We start from the raw sequence: 12,521 nt of genomic DNA on the forward strand, positions 1-12,521 counted from the left end.
GACTTGATTCCTAGACACCAGAAATCATGATTTAATGCTGATAGAATCCAAATATCAGTATTGCATATTTAAAAAGATAGTAGCTGATGACTTTACTTATGATCAGGATGGATTAATAGAGGACAGATTTACCTACTCACTGGAAAAATATCTTAAAAACAGATGAAACAATAATTTTGAAGATATTAGACATCATGCAGTTGAGGCCAGTAATCCTGAAAGGTGGAGAGAAAGTGAGGTAAACTTCATTGTTTTCCTAGCTTTCTGGAGGAGGTTCCTAGGCCAGGGCACAGAGAGATGAATCCAGGCCGCCCAACGAGTCTTCTTAATTGTAGGCAATGAACCTGGAAGTTTGGGAAGGATAAGGCAGTTGGAATTCTTAGACAGAGTACCAGAGAAAAGACAACTCTTCAGAAAGAACTCCCAATATCTGCAGATGGTCTCCGTACAATATTAGTTTGAATGCAGATCAGCGCAAATATGTGAGGGGAAAGGACATCCAAGTGACTATGAGAAATTGACTTTGAATAGTGCACATTCCACACAGCCAGTGAAAGGCTTCCTAATGAACAATGCATCAGGAAGAATAGGAATGATATTGTCTCAGTAGGAGCAGCAAAGTTTAAAAACAAAACTAGAAAAAATAAAACTAATTTCAGCCTAATTTAACCATATACCTGAGTAGAGAGAGAATTATCAAGGCACACAGCACTCAAGATAAAATTTACAATGTTTGGTATTTAATAAAAATTGCAGGCATGCAAAGAAGCAGTAAAATATGACCTTTAATGAGAAGGATAATCAATTAAAACCAATCTGAATTGGTGCAGATGTTAAAATTAGCAGCAGAAACATTTTAAAAATTACCAAAGCTGCATGCTATGTGTTTAAGAAGCCAGAGGAAAGATCAAAAATAGTAAATAGAGACATAGAAAATAAAAAGAAACTTTAATATAACTTCAAGAGATGAAAAATTCAATGTTGATTATAAAATACATTGTTGAGGATTGACATTGGATTAATAATTACAGAAACAGCAATTAGTGAATTTTAGATATAGTAAAAAATATATAAAAAATGAATCAGGAACCTTTTTTAAAAAAAAGTCAAAACAAGGATAACATAAAATCAAGTACTGAATGATCTCTCTCACATGTGGAACCTAAAAATGTGGATCTCATATGAGTTGAGATCATAGAATGGTTTGTTACCAGAGGCCAGAGATAGTAGGGAAGAGGAGGGATGAGAAAAGCTTGATCAATGGGCCCTAAGTTACAGTTAGATAACAGCAAGAGGTTCTGATGTGCTACTGAATAGTAGTAGAGTGACTACAGATAACAATAATGTACTTGTACATTTCACAAAGCTAAATGGAAAGATCTTGAATGTTTTTACCATAAATAAATGATCCATGAGGAGATATTGATGTTGAATCTGATTTAAACATTGTACAACATATATGTGTATTGAAACATTACATGGTGCCACCTTAATATGTATAATTTTACACACACACACATTTTTTATATATATATATGACTTCATATTTAGCTTTTCTACTTGAATGTTGTATAGAAATTTCAAGTTTAACATGTCCAAGAAAATTTTTTCATAACCCTTAACTAATTACCACAACTCCCTTCATCTGTTTCTTCACCAAGATTCCACATCTCAGTACATATTATGGTTTTGATATTGAGTATCCCCTAAAAGCTCATGTGTGAGACAATGCAAGAAAGTTGCAAGGTGAAATGATTTGGTTATGAGAGCCATAAACTAATAAGAACCTTAACCTAACCTGCTGATAAGGATTAACTGTATGGTAACTAGGTATGTAGGGTGTGGCTGGAGGAGGTGGGTTCTCTAGGGGGTATATATTTGGGGTATGTTTTGTCCTCGTTGAGCACAGCTGGCTCTCTCTCTCTCTCTCTCTCTCTCACTCGCTCGCTCGCTCTCTCTCTGCTTCCTGATTACCATGTCCTGAGCCACTTTCCTCTACCACACTCTTCTACCATGATGTTCTGCCACACTTAGAACTCCAAGGAATGGAGCCTGCTGTCTATGTATTGAGACCACTGAAATGATGAGCCTCCCAAATTAACTTTTCCTCCTTAAAATTGTTATTGCCAAGTCTTTTGGTCACAAGTGTGAAAAATCCGACTAAAACAGTAGGTAATACCAACAACTATTTAGTGGTTCGTGCCACAAAATTTAGTTATGCTAGATTTCTGTTCCGTATCCTATACATTAGTATTTGTGTCCCATTTTTCCTGCATGTATATTTCTCTCCATTTCTGCTACCTTCACATTCATTGACACCATCCTCACCTCTCACCTCCACTAATGCAACAACTTTTTCTTGACCTCTTGTCTCCGTCTCCTGAACTTTGTTGATCAGTTCCTTTCACAGTAGACAGTGATCTTCTTAAAAATTGTTCATCGTTTTTTTTTTTTTTTTTTTTTTTTTTTTTGCTATTCTGAACGACTTTGAAGTGCTTTCCTCAGGTTCTCTGTATTAACTCTCTGCATGAAAGGCATTTTCTATTCACACAAATGTTTCTCTCTGATTTAAAGTCTCAACTTTGATGTCAATGAAACATAAATGGCTTTCTATTATATTATGGTGATTTATTTTCTCCATAGCACTTATAAATATTTGAAGTATTATTTATTCGCTTTAAATATTTAATTATTTTGTGTTTTCTTCTTTATCTCTATGTAATAAACTATGTTATTTGGAAAATTTTCATGCAAATAAAGATCTCAGCCTGAAGAATGTTGGAATGTCAGAAGCTCTTTAGGAAGTCAAAGTCCTTAACAATTCTTTAATACATTCAGAGTTATATCTCTCAACTCCTTGCTTCATTATCTCTTTCTGAATACATTGTCAGAAAAGCTCTTAATACTCTGGTAGGATAGGCTTGAACCGACATAGAATGGAAAGAAAAACAACTACTGTTACAATATCTTCTCTTCTAAATTACTATGCCTTGCTTTCTTTTATTCCTTGTTCACTTTTTTTTTGCTTACTCTTATCTCCGAAGAGTAATATTCCTTTCATTTTAAGTTAAAAATTATTTGACTTTTATTTGGGTGGGGGAGTGAAAAATGTATGACTGCCACATTTTCATTACAACCAGAACATTACCCAAGAAATACTGGTTTACACTTTTGCTTTGTGGAAGATTTTTTTTTAGCAGCAAATAAACCTGAACTGGAATGCATTTCTCAGATGACATAGCAAAAGTTAATGTATAGCTTTTGCTATATCCTATTGAAATAGCCAAATAACTGTTTCTTTTGGAAGAGAAGATAGTTTGCAGAATGAGTGTAATTTTTTTTTTTTAATCTATGCACCCCCTGACTTCTTAATGTCTCTCACATATTCTAATTAAGGACCTAAAGGAACAACTGCTGGATCAAAATAAAAGCAAAAACTCCTTTGCCTAAGAATTGTTTGGTGATCTCAGAAATTCATGGCCAGGCTCTCAAATCACAAAGCATCTTTTTTTTTTTTTTTTTTCTGTTGTGTAAGTTATCTGAGATTACCAGTCAGAAGGGAAGGAATTTACACCTGCTTCCATTGTATAACTCTTCTGCATAACTTATAATTCCATTATAGTTATGTCTTGACATAGTTGCCTGCCATGCCACTCCAAAGTGAATTTCTCAAAGTCAAGAGAATTGCAATCTGAAATATCTGAAGTACTTGATAAACAACTATCATTTAAATGGTACATTAATATTAAAATAAAATGTAGTGTTTTGTTTCATACATTTTTACCCTCAGGTAGGATATTTGTATTGTGGAATGTTTAACTTCCTGATTATCAGTACTGTCAATTTTAAAGAATGGGAAATCAGATTGAGTTGCTAAGAAAAATCATACATGTTATCAGTTCCTGCCATATTTTTCCAATGCATGTCAATATTAAGCATTGACTTTTAATAAAGTGGGAGATCATATTGAGAATTTTTCTATAATTATATGACATGCAGGATCAAAAATAAGTTGCAAAAAGGAGTTGATAGTTCAAGAAATATAATATTCCTTAAAGCTTACCTTTGCAATGGCACTTTGACACTATGAGACATATAACCACTAATGTGAAATGAAAAAGGGACATTTTAGGTCAAATTTCTGGGGAAAAGAAATGAAGCTGTAGTTAGAAGTTCACTTCATTCTGGCAGCTATAAAGAAACAATAGTAAAGACTGTGATTGATGTATATGATTATATCATCCTAATCATAGCTGTATCAGCAGAGAGACTGGAATACACATTTTGTACAAGTTTTACAAGAGATTTAATGTCTGAGGACTATTAGAGGCTTTTGTGCTGGAAGAATTGATAGATATAACAATTAAATGGAAGTTTTTACTATCTCTAGATATGTACATGACATTTAAGTGTACACATATAAAATCAAAAGTGCTTTATAAAGAGACTTTTGAATATTAAATGGAATTATGATACAAAATTACATTGAAAAAACAAGATAAGAAATAATATCACTTACATACATATTAATCCCAACTGGGTAAAACCTGCATGCAAAGAAAGAAATACTTTATAAGTTAATGGTAGAGTTCTTTGGTGAGAGGAGGAGATGGTATTATGGAAACATTGCAATCTCATTGCAATTTTGTATAATTTTCATGTATCAAACAATAAAATTAAGTGTATTTTATAATTAGAGAAAACATTTATTGTAAGCAGAGAGTGCCATACCTCCAACGTAAGTGTATCCTTGTATAAGTTGTTCTTGTCAGGTATTTTGGTCCGAGTGAGGAAGAGCTGATTAATACATCAGTTTTTATTTGACATTCATTATCCTAACATTTTTTGAGGATTAGAGACCAGATATTTTGTAGTATGGTGCTCAGTTTGTATTTGTCTTGTATTTCCCCATTCAGAGCATGCATCGTAAGTGCATATACAACAGAAGTGAAGCCATATTCTCATTGCATTTTCTCAGGTGTCAAACAATTTCATTTTATCCCAGTATCATCATGTCAATTAGCATTAGCAAATTATCACTTGACTAAAGTGTTAGTTCACCATGGCTTATCATGTTCCCCCACTGTTATAGATATATAGAGATATATATTACATTCATAATTTATAAGAGTTCATATGAAAATTTTCTTATTTCATCTTTATTCCATACCATTTTAATGGAAGTCTAAAAGAAATATTTCTCTTCCCCCATTTATATGATTTTTTAAAAAAATTATTATTGGTAAATGCTGAAGGATTTCTATTTTATGTTTTGGGCAATAATCTGTGACTATCATTATTTATTTTGATGCTCAAATTATTTCAGAATTGGTCAGTAGGATTCCTTTAAGATGTTTTTGTATCCTCATCTTTCTTTGTCCATTCATTGACTTTCTGACAAACAAGGTGTTACAAGCCTATCTTGTATTTTCCCTGTATTATACCCAGAATCCAAGATCTTAAAGTGGAAAATGCTATTTAGATACCAAGGTGTGAGCCCTGGGAGTGCTCAGCACTATTGAGTACTATTACTCACATCCTGTCTCTGGAAAGCTAGGGTACACATATGTACATATACATGCAGATGCACTGCTGACACACAGGTCACTACTATCAGTATGCACATATGTTTAAAATTACAAATTGATACAACGCCTTTCATTTCAACTTAATGTTATAAGGTTTGGTTTTATTCCCCCTTTTCATGGTTAATCTCAATACATTTATCAATTCAATCAATCCTCCACAATGTAACAGATTTCTTATCACAGCTGTCGCCCATCTGCATGTTTTACTCCTTTTGGGTTGTGATACCTTATAGCCAGGTCACTGTTTTCTCCACAGATCCACAACCTATACGCACCAGACACATATACCACATGAACACTTACCTAACTGACTCTCTAATGGGTTTAGGAATAGAATTGTTTAGGAAAGATAAGAGAAAGGAATGAAGAAAGAAAAGCAGGCTATCATAAATATAGAATATGATCCTGTGCTGCACAAAACAAAAATTGAGGCATGATTAACCAAAAGCACTTTAGTTATTCTTCACTCCCATAAGCAATCAAGGATAGCTATACGCAGAGACTTTTACTACACTTTATCTGTCCTTGCTTAACACATTGTAGCTTGTGACTAAGTAGTTTGGCCTGCTCTTGGGAAGTGATAGGGCAGGTAGAGACTTCCAGCATAGTGTGATCAGTATCAGGTTTGCCACAGTTTCTTTGAGTAGCATAAATCAAGTGTATGTAAAGAAATATTTATGCTGTAATCTGTGGATTGATTTTGGGTTAATAGGTCAGAACTTCACTGACCTCGCTTTTTAAACTCATATCTGTCTTCTTTTTCCCTAAAATATTGCTATCTGTCACATTTTGGATATCTGGCTTGCAGAATGGGGATATTAGACTTGTGAGATGGACTTTGCTAATTAGTGCCAGTAATAGTTTAGCCAGGAATAAATAGTGAAAATGTTGCCTTTTAACTTTATTTTGCCTGAAGCAATGGCAAAAATATTTGTGGGTTTTAGATTAATTGCTATTTATATTCATAGTTTGCTTCACAAGGAAGTATGCAATGGAATGCATATGAAGTACAAAAAAAAGAGATATGTCAACTATAATTCTCCGCCCTAAAGCAATCTTTAAAATCATTTTGATTAATATCTATATGTATATCTTTATCTCCATGCACACACACATGAATCTCAGATATGTGATGAAGTTTTGATCTCCTGTATGTACTGTTCTATAAATTGTCTTTAAATTAACAACATATCATGTCAGTAAATATTAACTTACAAAAGGCTTTTTATTGGCATAAAATTCCATTCACACATATAATTTATTTATCAAAATAACCTGATTATCAAAATCATTTGTTTATTTTATGGAAGTGCTGCTACAAATCTCCTACAAAAAATTTTCTGTACTTTATTTTTGACCTAGATTGAGATAAAAATATTTTAAGTTCAAATTTCCCTCTAGAAAATCTGAAGTTACATAGAACTCCTCTTGCCGGCTCTCCTTCACATCCAGATGTTGATAATACAGCATATTTAGTGTTTTAAGTGTCTTTACCAAGTTGAAAAATGGAAGTACCATACCATTTTAATCTGCATTTTATTTTGAGAGCTACTGAGCATTTTTTCAAACATTTAATGACTATTTGTTTTTCTTCCTCTGAAAATTATTTACGTGTACTAATTCATTATGCATTGTTAAGCTCTTAATCAGCCAAAGCCACCAAGTACAAATCTGAAGTCAGATTTATTGGCTTGTTGAGGCAGGACAGGGTGCTCAGAAGAACCGTGCTGTGCCACATAGCAAGAGAGAGCAAGGGAGCATCTTTTCTAAAGCTTTAGTTCTTGATAAATAATTCTGAAAAGAATTTAAGGGAAGAGGGCATTGACTCTGGCCTAGGTGCTGCTTCTAGGCAGATTGGGAGAATCTAGGATTAACTAGGATTAGGTACTGTCATGAGGTGAAGGTATCCGAGCAATCTAGTGTCCCCAGTATCAAATGAGGAAGGTAAAAACTTCTTGGGAACACCATTGGTAGGCCAACAGAAGTGTTGTGAAGAGAGGTTTGTTATGACATATTAAACTATGTTCTTGGGGAAATAATAGTTCCTATTAATTACAGGGCTAGATTTATGTCCAAACTTCCATTCAGCCTGATGAATAGAAAAATAGCCTTCTTTTTAAACTCTAGCTTATATTCATTTTTATAGTCCTCCACTTGGATTTATACGTTCATAATCGAGTTATGCAAAGTTTAGGCCATATGCATGATTTATTAATGGGATGGAATTTTTGATTACACATTCTTGAATTAGAGGTTTCTCATGTGCTTTTACTAATTGTATGACTTTTGACAAAGTATTTATTCTTAGCTTTTGTGTTTGAAAAAAAAAAAAACTAGTGAGCTAGTGATAATAATCTATCTTGTAGGACTACTGATGAAATTAAAAGTAATTATTTACATAAAGAACTTTTGAATTTCTAATATAACTGTTTAGAAAAACATAGAAACTAAAAGTGTGTTTTTAATAAGTGCTTTACATGAGCTAATTGAAAACAATGAAAGGAGCATGACTGTGTGTACATCTGAGAATTGAAGTATATCAGATAGTTTGAAAGATTTTAATAAATATTTTATGAATTTTTAAGTTGATTTTTTAAGATACATAGATGTTGGGAAGGAAAATTGAAGCAAGCTTTTGTAAATTTAGGTAAGTGTATACAGGCAGAACTCTCCTGTAAATCTAACAGAAAAGCTGAAGCTATCCGTAAGGTATTGGCACTCACCAGGCTTTAGTTTCTACTGAAGAATGAAGGGCATGACTGTTTCCATAATGTTCTCTAGATGAACAGTAAGGTTGTATCTTCAAGGCTCTGGATGTAATCAACTTGAAGGACAAACACAAAATAAATAATGAATTGTCTCATAGAACATATTAAAAAGTTGAGAGACAGAGGGTGTACAAAACATGCAGAAAGTACTGAGTACTGAGGGGATAGGTATTCAAATGCCAATCGTCAGTTTGGAAAAGAGGAGCATCTTAGAAGAGGAGAAGTATCAATCTATCATGAAAGGGAAGAGAAAGAAGCCAAGTATTTGTGGATTCACAGTGTAACGAGGGCAGATGGATTAGTAGTAAATGTAGTAAAATAGTTGATGTAAATCATCTATATGCTTTGGTAGCTATACAATGTCAATAGATCAGTTTTCTGTTTAGCTTGTGATAGTCGGAAATGGTGGAGAAATTGTGCTTTCTGTTCTTGGAATGATGTTCCAAAATCCAGTCAGTAAAACCAATGAAAGACCACTGAGAGGGTTCTAGAAATTTTACTTTGTAGTAGTAAATACAAAGCTGCTTTTCTGGCTGTCACTTCAACACATCCCCATGGATAGGGAGAGGACCTGTTGTCTTATACACTGCAAATCCTTAAGGAAACCAAGTTGATGGTCATAGCAAAAACCTGCTATCTTCAAGAAAGCAGAAGAACACAGTCTTGCCCCAACTGAGCAGAGCTTAGGGCATGTTAGGGAAGCTGTAGATAAAGGAGGGGAGAATAAGTAAACTCTAGATGCATTTGCTGCTCTTTTCAATAATTGGAAAAATCACAAGAAAAAAATACTTAAATAAAAACTATGTCACTAATGTGTGATATCAGGTCAACTTCACCCTGGACCAGCTTATTAAAAAAATACTATTTTTAAAATTGAATAGGTCAAACTTTCTCAACAGTGAGTCATTTTCAGAACTAAATTTAGCTAAATCCAGGCCACTGAACACCTGCTCTCATAATGCCTCTCTTACACAATTGTGGAGGAAAGGCTATACTCTTGTTTTTAGGTCCCACTTTTATCTATTTTATTTTATTTGACATTTTTTTTTCTTCTTGGTAAAGCTAAGAATACTTGAAAAGAAGAAAAACTAGTCCATGTTAAGCACATCAATGGAAGAGATGAGAGAGTTCCAGAGTCAATTTCACTGGAAATCTGAGCTGCCCTTTTGTTGTGAGCAGCTGTAGCATCATATTATTCTGAACATTCCTCCTTTGCCCCATTTGACCTTTCAGATACTAACACAAGCATTAATTGCCCTGAGCATGGAACAACTGTCTGAACAGTAGGTACAGATTGCTGAACGTTTTCACCACACTTTTCAACTTATTTGTAGACCTGTGTTAGGTAAATATGCCTTGGAGAAATATAGAATAAATAAGTGCATATGTGTATGTGTGCACACAAAAATAATGCTATGTAAATTATAATATGCATATTACATTCAGAATAAGATTGAAAAGTTTTCCTAATATCTACTTTGGTGTAGAAAGCAAGAATAAATTGATTCATAACCACTTAAAAGTTTTATGCTTATGGTAACTCTCATTTATTTTGTATTCAATAAATTGTTTTTTAAATAATGGAACAGGATTAATTACTGAATTGATAAGTCGTTATTTAAATTTAAAGATGTTATGTCAAGATTAATACTGAAATATTTTAAAAGGAAATAAAACTAGAAGCAAGACAGAAGTGTAAAGATCTAGTCCTTATCCAGATTTTTCTAAGTACTTATTAGATATAAATTCAACTCCATTTCTTTTATTCTCTGAAACTTAACTTTTGCAGCTTCAGAATTTGTATCAAAACCCTTTATTGATATAAAGATGATCTTCCACAGTTACCACAGTGGATTGAAAGTAAATGTTAATAGTTAGGATTTAATCAATATGTGAAGAAACAGAGGCCAATAATTCATTAATTTATTCAATATATCCTGAGAACAAGTGATAGAAATGGGATATGAACTCAGACTTCTCTGACTCCTACAATTTTTTCTTTAGTCATTAGATCCCAACAATTTTAGTATATAGGTCTCTATTTAAAAATTTTAAAAATGCAGATACCAATGTAGTATACTTTAGAAATTAAAAGGTTGACATGAACATCAACATCAGGTTATCTGGATTTAAATCTCACCTATTCCTCTGAAGTAAATTATTTACACTTGAAGATTCATTTTCTTACCTCGAAAAAGAAACTATATCTCTCAATCTATCCTTATGAATAGTAGTAATAATTCACAGTTAAGTGACTTGCAGGCCTGGCTTATGGGTGGGAACCATTTTACTCTGCCTGCTTATCTTAATAGAGTCCTTTAAATATATTTTTATAGCACATGAAAACCATCCCCCCACTTTATCATAATGGTTTTCTAGTTACCATTTCTCTTTATTGGCATTGTCCTGAATTTTTGTCTGATAAAGATAACTTCTATTGTGTCTTAGAGTTAACTTTACCCAATGTAGTTTTTCTTCCAACACACCAGAAACTCTTCTTCTCAGTGGATTATCTTACTTTTTGTTTGTAACTTACATTAGTTTTGGGAATAGTCCTTCTCTGTGAATGAGTGAACATTGAAAACTAACTCTCTCTCTCTCTCTCTCTCTCTCTCTCTCTCTCTCTCTCCTGTAAAATTATAAATAAATGATTAAATTAGAAAAAAAAAAAAGAAAACTACTACAACATATATACTAGTTTCTAGAAAACTCTCTGTTAGTTTCTAATGCCTTGGGTTATATTATTTTGTAAATGTTGAATATCTATTGAAGTTCACACTGATCAGAACAGTTTACTTTTTTTTCAGAACATGAGCTCCATTTAGTGAAACAATGGTAAGTTCTACTTTCTGTTCAATGTTTCTGTATAACTCTGATTTTATTTGAATTTGACTATGTGCATCATTAAAGAAGTATACTTATATTTATCCCTTTAAAAATAGTTCCAGAAGGAAAAAAATATCTTGAATCTTGGTATTTCCTCCTTCTTGTAAAGAAAAAATATTTTCTGCAATGACTGCTATAAATTATTCAGGTTACGGAAGCTAGGAAAGCATGTTAATGCTTATAGATGTTTGCAAGTGAAATGGAGAATTATAATTTCAAGTGAATTCAACAGATTTGCTTGGCTACAAGAATCTGATATTTTACTAAATGTTTCCTTGCATATCTTAAACAATGATTCTTAGATATAACTCCATATATACAAAGAATTATAATAGTTTAACTCTGAAACTAGAAAAAACACATGGTTCAGAAATTTGTTCTATTACTGCTGTAACAAATTTCATATATATTTTAATAACAGATATTTAAGACTAATTGCACCTTAGTTTTTAAATTTTTAAAAAAAATTTGCAGGGTAGAAAATTAAACCCATGGCCTCACACATTAGACAAGTTATCTTTTCCAATTGAATACCTCCTCAGACACTTTAAATTCTGCTTAAAACAATAGTTTCTAAATCATGAAGAGCTAAAGTTATCATGAAAACAATATTCTATTATATTGGTTAATAAATATGCCTGGGTGTCTGAATTTTCAGTATATATGAAAATAGTACATAAAAGTAAATTAAAATAAGGAGCTCACATGTTTCCTTCAAATAATCAATGTAATTTGATCACTTATTTTAAACTTTGTTGCTAGAAGCATGACATGATTAAAAAAAAAAAACTTTTTGTAGAACTGAAAGAACTGGAAAACATACCTTCTATTCTAATATCTACTAAAGAATGATAAATGTACAAGTGAACTCAAATTTCCCCAGCCTGTGGTCTCATCCAAATATGAGAGTTTGGGGCCAGATAGTTTCTTTCAAAACAAACAAACAAACAAACAAAAATCACTTCTTGCATTAATAATTTGAAATTCAACCACTGTCAATTTTTCACCAGTGATTGAAATGAAAAGGAATCTTTGCTTATAGAAGTAATTTCTGCTTGAATTTTATCTGATTGTGGCTCAACATTACTAAGGAGCAACATATCCCTGATGGAAACATTGGAAGTACTGTGATTGTATCATAGAATTTAATTACTTTGGAATCAGCTTTGCTCTTACATAGTGAAGACTGAGTATAGGCAGTGAGATTGCTCCAGTGGGATAAGGCTAGGTAATAATGCATGGACAACTGCTCAACTCTAGAGCCTTGAGAGGATGCTCA

The sequence above is a fragment of the Marmota flaviventris genome, chromosome 8 (assembly GCF_047511675.1).
Source record: "Marmota flaviventris isolate mMarFla1 chromosome 8, mMarFla1.hap1, whole genome shotgun sequence".
Classification (NCBI taxonomy): domain Eukaryota; kingdom Metazoa; phylum Chordata; class Mammalia; order Rodentia; family Sciuridae; genus Marmota; species Marmota flaviventris.